Source organism: Henckelia pumila, chromosome 4, assembly GCF_033568475.1.
Source record: "Henckelia pumila isolate YLH828 chromosome 4, ASM3356847v2, whole genome shotgun sequence".
Taxonomy (NCBI): Eukaryota; Viridiplantae; Streptophyta; class Magnoliopsida; order Lamiales; family Gesneriaceae; genus Henckelia; species Henckelia pumila.
This window is the reverse complement of record NC_133123.1, coordinates 59,560,619-59,571,574: the sequence shown is the minus strand read 5'-3', so window position 1 is coordinate 59,571,574 and position 10,956 is coordinate 59,560,619. Positions and strand designations below refer to the sequence as shown.

General features: G+C 35.7%; 1 long non-coding RNA gene across 2 annotated transcripts; it reads left to right on the top strand.

Annotated features, from left to right (window-relative positions):
* The first annotated feature begins 8,971 nt into the window (after positions 1–8,971).
* On the top strand, positions 8,972–10,682 carry LOC140867727 (uncharacterized). 2 transcript variants are annotated; one of them, XR_012145247.1, is made up of 4 exons: positions 8,972–9,121; positions 9,286–9,364; positions 10,306–10,398; positions 10,542–10,682. It is a non-coding gene; the product is annotated as an uncharacterized lncRNA (long non-coding RNA). The 2 variants fall into 2 exon arrangements; XR_012145246.1 differs by having other exon boundaries at positions 10,306–10,682.
* The last annotated feature ends 274 nt before the right edge of the window (positions 10,683–10,956 follow it).

Sequence of the window (10,956 nt, the reverse complement as noted above, 5' to 3'; positions counted from 1 at the left end):
TCGTGGCAACTTCGTTACAAAGTCCATGGAAATGTGATCCCATTTCCATTCAGGAATTGATAAAATCTGTAATAAGCCACCCGGTTTCTTTCTTTCAGCCTTCACCTGTTGGCAATTCAAACATTTGGATACAAATTCAATCACATCAGACTTCATTTGCTTCCACCAGTACTGACTCTTCAAGTCGTTGTACATCTTTCTGCCTCCAGGGTGAACACTAAAGCGACTACAATGGGCTTCTTTCAGAATATTATGTCTCAAGTCTGCAATATTGGGAACAACTATTCGGTTATTCACATACAAGATATCATCGTCACTAAGCTTGTACTCAGACTGATGTCCTGATCTGATCATTTCAATCGATTTCTGTACATTCTGATCAGCTTTCTGTGCTTCTTTGATACGAATCAACAACTCTGGCTCAGCATTGATTGCATAAACTCTCATAGGCCTTCTATCTGTCTCAAATACATATCCAGAAACACAACAATTCTCAATCAAATTAGATACACCTATAGTAGATAAAGATAGAGCACATACTTTTCTACTCAGGGCATCTGCTGCTGCGTTAGATTTTCCCGGATAATATTTGATTTCACAATCAAAATCCTTCAATAAATCAAGCCATTGTCATTGTCTCATGTTCAATTCAGATTGTGAGAATAGATACTTCAGACTTTTATGATCAGAAAAGATTTCAAACTTCTCGCCGTATAAATAATGTCTCCAGATCTTCAATGCAAAAACGATAGCAGCCAATTCAAGATCATGAATCGGATACCTAACCTCATGTGGTTTCAGTTGTCGAGAAGCATAAGCAACAACATGTCCTTTCTGCATTAAAATACATCTCAAACCCTGGTGAGAAGCATCACAATAAACAATAAAATCACCAGTACCTTTAGGGATTGTCAACACAGGCGCAGTAGTCAATCTCTTTTTCAATTCAACAAAACTCCTTTCACATGCCTCAGACCAAACAAATGGTGCATTCTTCTGTGTAAGCTGTGTAATAGGCTTCGCTATAGATGAAAAATCTCGAATGAATCGACGATCATAACCAGCTAAACCCATAAAACTTCGAATTTCTGGCACAGACGTCGGTCTTTTCCAATTGATCACAGCTTCTACTTTGCTTGGATCCACTGATATACCATCTCCTAAAATTATATGGCCAAGAAACACGACTCGTTGCAACCAAAACTCACATTTGGATAACTTGGCATATAATTTTTCTTCCCGTAATGTTCTCAATACAATTCGGAGATGATCAGCATGTTCACACATGTTCTTAGAATAAATCAAGATATCATCGATAAATATGATCACGAAATCATCTAGATATCTTTGAAATACCCTATTCATCAATCCCATAAAAACTGCTGGTGCATTCGTTAGACCAAAAGGCATGACTATGAATTCATAATGGCCATACCTGGTTCTAAATGCAGTCTTAGGAATATCTTCGTCTCTAACCCTCAGTTGATGATATCCGGATCGCAAATCAATCTTCGAATATACTGACGATCCCTGCAATTGATCAAATAAATCATCGATACGAGGTAAAGGATAGCGATTCTTTACCGTTGCTTTGTTCAATTGCCGGTAGTCAATACATAGTCTCATCGATCCGTCCTTCTTTCTAGAAAACAATACCGGAGCACCCCAAGGAGAGACGCTCGGTCTGATATAACCCTTGGCCAACAAATCTTCAAGTTGGTCTTTCAATTCTTTTAATTCAATCGGTGTCATTCGGTACGGTGTTTTTGATATCGGTTGTGTACCTGGCGTCAATTCAATACTGAAATCTACCTCTCTGTATGGTGGCAATCCTGGAATCTCATCAGGGAATACATCTGCAAACTCGCTCACCACCGATATATCAGTCAATTTCGGACTAGTCTTCAGTATATCGACTGCATAAATAAGGAATCCTTCTGCCCCTTTCTGTAACAAGTCAGTCATCGAAAGAACAGATATCAAAGGAATTTTAGATCTTGATCCCTTACCATAAAATTTCCATTCATCAGTCATATCAGGTCTGAATTTCACAATCTTCTGAAAACAGTCTACTGTAGCTCTGTACTTGGTTAGCATATCAATACCAATTATGCAATCAAAATCAGACAAACCGAGTACAATACAATCAAGCTCAATCTCATGCCCCTCACACTGTAATATACAATTTCGTACAGACTTCACTGATACAATACCTCGACCCAGAGGTGATGAAATAGATACAACAGTAGCTAAGGGCTCAACAGGTAAGGAATGCAATGCAACAAACTGCTCAGATATAAAAGTATGCGACGCACCAGTATCAAATAAGACATAAGCAGGATAACCATAAAGAGAACAGTTACCTGTAATCACATCATCTGGTGCCGCTTGTGCTTGCTCCTCAGTCAATGCAAACACCCTTGCTTGTTGTCTTGGAGGTTGATTCACCGTCTGACCTCCTCCTCTACTCGGTGCGGCAGGCTGTGGTTGAAAAGAGTGAACCGAAGATGTAGATTGACCCACCGGTCTCGATGCTCCTGCACCCTGTGCACCTTCAGATCCTCTTTGTGGACACACTCTTGCAAAGTGTCCCATCTTGTTGCAAATGTGGCAGCTTCCAAACACACCTCGGCATTGTTCATCAGTATGGCGACCTCCACATTTGGTGCAATATACATCAGACTTCTGTCCATTTCTAGACTGTCGGGATCCACTAGAACTAGAAGAGCTACCACCACCTGATCTCTTGAACTGTTTGCTCTTACCCTTGAAGAAATTTTTCTTTCCACTGCTACTACCTCCAGCTTCAAATCGAGGAGGCTGTGGAATTTGTTGTTGTCCCTATGGTTGTCTCACTGGCTGTGGCACAAATTGTGCTCCTTGTTGTTTTAGTATTCCTGCTTCTGCACCCTTTGCTCGATTCAGAGCATCAGCAAAGGTATTCGGTCTTCCCGAATTCACCAGTGTAAACACATCAGGATTCAAGCCATTGATAAATTGATCGGCTTGAGCTTCGTCACTAACAGCGATATGTGGTGCAAACTTCAACAAGCTAGTGAATTTAGCGACATATTCTTCAATATTCAACTGTCCCTGTTGCAAACTTCCAAATTCTGCTCCTTTGTCCTTGCGATAAGACACAGGAAAGAAACGCTGATAGAAAGCAGTTCGAAATACTGACCAGGTAATAACAGTACCTTGGTTTTCCAGTGCTCTCTTCGTCGCTATCCACCAACTCTTGGCAAGGCCATGCAATTGATGAATTATCAGTCTCACACGACGATCATCTGTATAATCAATGGACTCAAATAACTGCTCAATATCTTCCAGTCAGTTCTCACACTCTATAGCATTCTCTGTTCCTTGCAACTTCGGTGGTTTGAATGACTGGAATCATTTCAAAAGTCTCTCCATCAGATTAGCATCACTGAACTCATCAGTAGACGTACTAACCTGTCCATGTTCAGACACTGTCACTGGAACCTGTGCAGCATTTGTCTGTTCAGGCTGATTCATAGCCAATGTCTGCCTAACTCTCGGTGCTGGTCGGGGAGGCATATCTGATAATCAAACAGATTAGTGTACAGTTCATCATATCATAACACATTTCTGTTTCAGTTCCTCAATGCCTTCTCAAAAGATCGAATCTGATTCAGTCGTAAACGACTCGCAAATAAGGTTAACCGCAACCTTGGCTTAGATTCAATTCGATATAACATCTTATCAACTCAAATTTAAAGATCCACTACCTGAAATGGATCGACAACACCACAATCAAATCAAAACATAAACAAGTATGTGATTTTTGCGGGCCAACTCAAAGATAATCGTTCTTGAGTTTCAAAGTCCCTACTTCGCGATGTCGTCATTATACCTTCGTTTATTGAGGTTCTGAACTCTTCAAATCTATAAGATATAATCAAAATACATATATCAAACTTCACACCAATCTATCATTTCAGAAACGAGTCAAAACCATCAAGAATTCATCAATCAATCGCATTTCAAACCTCAACTCTTTCTTCGTTCGTTCAAAGTCGGCGTCTCGTGTTGTTGGCCTTCCAAACTTGACTGAAACTGAACAAGACACATTCTTTAACATTGATAACATCTCAATAACAACTTCAACTCAGAATTCGGCATTCAAAACAGTTCCAAAACTCGATTAAACAACGTAGCGATTCAAAATCGGTAACCGACGTAATTCCCGACTTCGAAACTTGTAACTCAACTCATATATCAGCATATATCTTATAAAACTCAGCCATACAACAACATATCAGCAGCTATACTTGTCAAGATACATGCTACAAATCATAATCAATCCCTTCAAGCATTCAACTTTGATCCGGTGTCGAAACTAGACGCAATACAAATTGCAAACCATGATCGACAACTCAATATCTGATATCTGTCAATTTTCGAAATTCAAATCATGCTAAAAGATATAAAATCTTACACCAAATCGAAGCCCTTGTCGTAAGGATTCCAGAACACTTTTCGGAATCAAAATCGGATAACCGTAGCGAAAGATATAGCAAATCAAAAATCACAATTTCAAAGAAATTTGAAGAAGTCGGGCACTCTGTATTATAATTCTGATTTCTGAATGAAGTACACGTATCCATGCTTCTAAAAATAGCAAAAATCAGATAGCTATAGATAAATTGCAATTTAATCCCTGACAACTTCGTAAATTGCAATTCAGTCCTCGATTCTCTTTTTAATTCAATTTCAATCATAAATAATTTAAGAATATTAGAATTTAATCAAAACTCTAAATATTCCCAAATTAAATATACACGGATTAAAATCAAATTAAATTTCGGATTAATCTCTAATTAATCCCGGGCCTTACATAATCGTTACTAATTATTTTAAAATAATTATAAGATATAAAATATGGAGTTTGATTTTATAAATTTCCTCCCACTATTTTGACATTTTCACCACCCTCTGATGAAAAACGGGAAATCGTATTTTCTTAGTGAGCACGTAGAGTCCAATCTATACAACTATGATCCCGAATAATATCAGCCAATCATAATTTCTAAAAGGTAGAGCCCAATTGCATCCCCATGCAACCTCTACGTGTTTCGTCTCACTCTTGATAAGGACCCAATAATATGACGTCGTTTATCTTCGAGTGTCAAGCCGACCCATCAATGTTGAATCGTAGTATACGGTCGGCATGAGTTCCCTCAATAATATGAGCCGAATCATGGGAGTTCCACCCAATTCACATCACCTATGTCAATGGAAGTCACAGCTTTCCAGCGTCCAGGTCTCCCCAATAATATGAGCCAGACACTGACCGCGGGTAGCGTTCAACATGCAACCACCGTTGATGGAAGACAAGAATAAATTAAACTCTTTTAATTTTTACTTTTATGGCTTGATATAAATTTTGAATCATATTCAAAATGAGGGATTTTAATTTTGAAATTGTCTCATCATTTTATTTAAAATCGCGTGCCATGATTTTGTATGTTTGCCAGATTCATGCAACTATATTATCGAATAATATACATACATGCATATTACTATATATCGCATATATCATAATATGAAAATTAAATAAGGATGATCGATTGCCAATACTATTTGATCCATGCGAGCCAAGCATGGATCAAGGTCCAAATCCTAGGTAAATGAAGGGATGCAAATGCAACTTATTACATAAGCTTCCAATATTTTACATGTCGTCTTCTTGATCATCGGGTCCACCATCTTCCAATCTTGATCTCCCACTATTACAAATATTTACATTTGAATAGCCATGACACATAAGGGATACATATCAAGGGGTGGAAACGAGCCATAAACCAGGCTCACATTAATTTTATCAAATAAAATTATACAAGTTGAGACATGAAAAATATCCTAGCATACACCTAGCACATTGGTCATGGCTCTCGATCATCCTTCATGCATATAATATCACATATTATATAACTCATCAATTTTATGTATCTTGTAATTTTATCACTAACCGTCACAATTATTAATTGAATTAATAAATTAAATAAACTCATTTATTTAATTTCTAATTAATTCAATAATAATTGATTTTCTTGTAAAACCTTTTTACTATAAATAATTAAAATCACATTCTAATTATTTATTTCATAAAAAAATAATTTTCAAAATCGCATCGGGCTCGAAACATTTTCGATCCCACGGTCGGACTGCCCAAAATATTTCGAACAGCCCACCACCTAGCCCGTATGCTGCCTGAACAATTCGAACAGCTTGCAAGTTAGACTGCAATTCACATAATTGCATTTAACAATAGGGCCCGCAAATGCAATCATGACTATTATTATCATTATTATATATATATATATATCTATATATGATTATATATACATATCGCATATGCATATATATATACACATATCTATAAATATATATATATATATATCTATATGTGTATATATATATCGTAATAAATATACACACATATCTATACATATAATTGATTATAATAATATATATCCATTGTCGGTTGAATATATTATTATAAAATATATCTATATATATATATATATATATATATATATATATATCGTAATATATATGTATACATACATATATCTATAACTATAATATATATCTATATACGTACATATATATATATATATATCGTAATATATATATATACGTACATATATCAATATATATATATACAATTTATAATATATATCTATATACGTATATATATATATATATCAATATATATATACATACATATATCTATATATATATATATATAAATTATAAAAATAATTTTTTTATGGTGTAGCGATTTTGAAATATTTTCTTATGCGGTTAGAAATTAAAAATACTCAACATGAAATAAACCATACGATATAGAGAACCTGGCTCTGATACCACTGTTGGATCTCGGATCTCTATCGTGCCCAAGGCGCAGCGGAAGTTTAAAAAATATTTTGACGTTCAAAATATGCTTGGACACTCGTATGGTTTAAATAAATGTACGTAGGGTGTTTCAAGAATTTTACCTATCAATCTTAAAAGATTGACGATGGCTCCAACTATTTCGAAAATAGCTCTTGTTGTAAATCCCTACGAACAATCAACTGGATTTTTCCTCCTTTCTTCAAATCAAGTACACGACCGGATTTCCTGTTCCTCTTCTAAATTGCACTTAAAAGAAGAAAAAAATTTTCGTTAAAAAATGAAGAAGATGACTGGCCGAGAAGAGAGTTTTTAGCAGCAAAGAAACATTTTCTTTTCTCTGTCTTTTCTGAGAGCTTCAAGCAGAGAGAACAAAAACTTTTCTGTGCATCTAATACACTGCTTCTCTCCATTTTCAATCCCTTCAATCAATTGATTGAAGGGAATAAATGAGTTGTCGGCAATAATAGCCGACAACTCATTTAAACTTTTTTTTTTAATATTATAATAATATTATGTATATATATATATATATAATATATATATATAAATATATTATTATAAACATAAGGTCCCACAATCATAAATATATATATATTATATATATATCCATATATATATATCGTATATATATATATATGCATTTATATATATATTGAGTGAGTCCTTAAATTCGAGTCCAACTCGAAAAAAATTAATTAAACCCTTTTAATTAATTTTGCTCTCAAAATTTTTATAAGCTTTTATAAACCATTTATAAAGCTTATCTATCGATCCAATCAAATTTGTTCATCATAAATTCAACTCTTTGAATTTATTATCTCAACGGGAACAAGAAAACCAGTACTTGTGTAACTTTCAATGGTTCAGGGATACAACTAGCTGTGGGTCCAGGATTACCCTTATTAGCCTCATTCTATGCATCAACTCCTTGATCATAAAATGTCAGAACTCATTTCTGATTTAACCCATCGAATCATAGTAAGAGCGTTAAGTTGCACCGCCCCATGATTCTCTAGGTATCACTGATAGTGCCTGCAAAAACTAGTCGATTATGGTTAACGTACAGTACAGTCCCTTCATCTCATATATCCCAATCGAAACTGCAACCATTGGTTCATCGAGGGTTGCACGTGAATTTCGATAACGATGTGATGTCTTTGAAAATACATAGTGGCATCGCATGTGTAACTTGGTAAAAACTTTACTCTACTACACATCTTACACTCTGGCCAGAGATTCCATGCACTATTATCTCATTTTATCACATAGGATATCCACACCCGTAGGTGAGCAGTGAATCCCCGACTACAATGCACTGGCTCCTACATGTGTCGCAACTGTACCCAACCTTGCCACCTGATGACCCTCATGGAGTCGGTAAACGAGTCAAAGTAATGTCCTAGCATGTAGAGCCTCAGTGTTGTCCCGGGTCGTAAGGACTAATGGTGTACAAACATAACCACGGACTTATCCACTCGATGAATGATAACCACTTGGGAAGTCCGAGGGAGGGTAGTTCAGTGAACTCATCGTATGAGCACCAATCTGTATGATTGAACATCTTTATGTCCATACCAATGAAACGTGGTACACATCATCACAGATTCTAGTCTCGAGCTCGAGCGATCCTTATCCTTATTTCGGACGGCTCAATCGACTAGGAACTTGATTTAGAATATACAGTAATTAATAATATGTGTTTCATGATTGCCATCACATATACAACCTCATATCTTACTATAGTATATTCAAGGTCTTTATCTATGCAACTTGCATGGGTATACAGATAAAGAAAATGTCAGATAAAAGATTAATTATATTAAAATAAAGATTGTTATTACACTTGAGTCAATAAAATCCCTGACCAACATTTGGCTTGCAGGGCATCTACTTTAACAGAGAAGGCGGTACATATATAAGATATTGGCTTGTACTTAGTGAAACGTGGCTATTTTCGCGAAAGAAATGGATTGGTCCCTCCACCTTTTTGGTTTTATAGTATTGTACATTGTGACTATGTTCAAGAAGTTTAATGATATTTGTTTTCTAAAAAAAACATTTGATTATGTTTTTTGGTGTTCTTGAAAGAAACGCGCGGATCTATGTTACGACCACAATTGGGTCATCGTGAAAATGAGTCATTTTTCCTTTGAGAAGAGTTTTCTCGGCTGCAGCAGTCGTTTTCACAAAATCACGGGTAATCCTAATTTATTTTTGCATCGTCTCCACAAGCCAATAATGTGATGTAGAGCAGTGAAGAATCGTTGTTTTTAATTTTTAGATCACTCGTTTTGTTTATTTTCTAACTTGAAATCCTTTTGTTTTATTTTTTGATTATTATATTTGATTCCGTCCGTCTAGCGCTCAACCAGGTGCATTCATGATCGATGGAATTTGCAGAGAACTATTGTTTTTTGTGGTTTGATATTATCTTTCACAGGTATTTATGAAATCTCTTTTGGCACTTATATATATGATTCATGATTGTTTTGTTCATATTACAGCCGATAAGTTTGCTGAGGACTTGAGATCGAATTAAGGGAATTTTTTTGTTCTAATGTTTGTTCTAATATATCTTTCTGGCTCGTTGACTTTATGGACCTGATTTCATTACTGGGTCATATTTCCTCTTATAGTCCTTGCATCTTTGTTGTCTATGTCTAATCTTCATATCTTTTATGATATGAAAATAAGGCAATCTGTATAAGCGAGACTTGGGGATTTTAATACTGAGATGACACACAAGCTAGTTAAAATGTAAATAAAAGAAATTCAAGCAGAGTGTTTTGGAATGTGGGGCTTGTGGTGATTGTGAATATTATTCATGGATTTTTGATTTGTTCTAAAGATACAAGCATTTTTTATCTATTTTTCGCTTTTTTTTTTCTTAATTAATTACATGTTTCTCCATTGGTAATTGAATCATTGCTATTAAATTCCACGGGTGCTAGCCTAGGTCCTGTATATAGTTTTGTGGAGGAGTTAGTCAAGCACCCGCCTTGGCCCTAAGCACTCAAATTATTATAAAACTCGAATCAAAGGCAAGATGTGTGGAGAAGTTATACAATTATGTTTGGTATTAAAGTGAGAGAGAAGGAAATTACAGTATAACAAATCACATATATATAATATATTCCCAATTATATATCAGCGGAAGGTGGTGGAAATTAAGCAATCATTAAATAAGACGCGATTTGGGTAATACATCAGAGAATGGAAGAAAGAGCAAATGATATACAGTTGATTTTAGAGTGTTCGATGCTGCTGCATGTAGCAAATGCATTTGCTGTCAACTTTTAATTCTTTAGTAGAGATTTTTGTCTGTTTTAAGGTCAGCGTCAAGAGATTATGGAAGAATAAAATATTTTATTTTTTTCGCAGAAAAAGAGGAGGAGGAGTTGGTGCTCTTTCTGGCGTAAATGGGATCGAGTGAAAGACGAGACGAGCATGGAACTTCATATTTTGGAGGCTTGTGTGAGTTGTTGAATGGATTGAGTTTGTGATTTTTTCTTAGCAAATCTTGAGGGAGAATTGCTCTCGAGTCTGAGTTAGAACATATGGCTGTGGTGGAGAGGCACAGAATATTCCTATTGATTTTGTTTGTTTTCTTTTTACAGAGGTTTCTTGGCCAAAGAATGGAGCTTTAGGGGATATATAAGGATGGATCTTTTAGCCAATGTTTTGTGTTAAGAAAGAAAGTGGATTTGAATTCATTGGTGTTTTCATTAGTTTCTATAAAATCATATATATATCTGATATACCTCAATAAAGTGATCTCCCCGAATGAGCTAGCTAGCCGAGCTAATGAAGCTCCTCCAGAATATGATGAGATGATACTGACCTGAAATCACGAACAAGAGTGTTAAGGGGGGCCGGAAGGTGTTCCGGCGTATCCCCTCCGACGCTCAAGTCAGATGCTAGGATAGCGAAATAGAGAGAGTGGTGTGTGCGCACGAGTGAAAAAATGAGGATCCGAATAATGAAAGTAAACCTGATATTTATAGGAGAGGGCTTCAGATCTTACGTTTACCT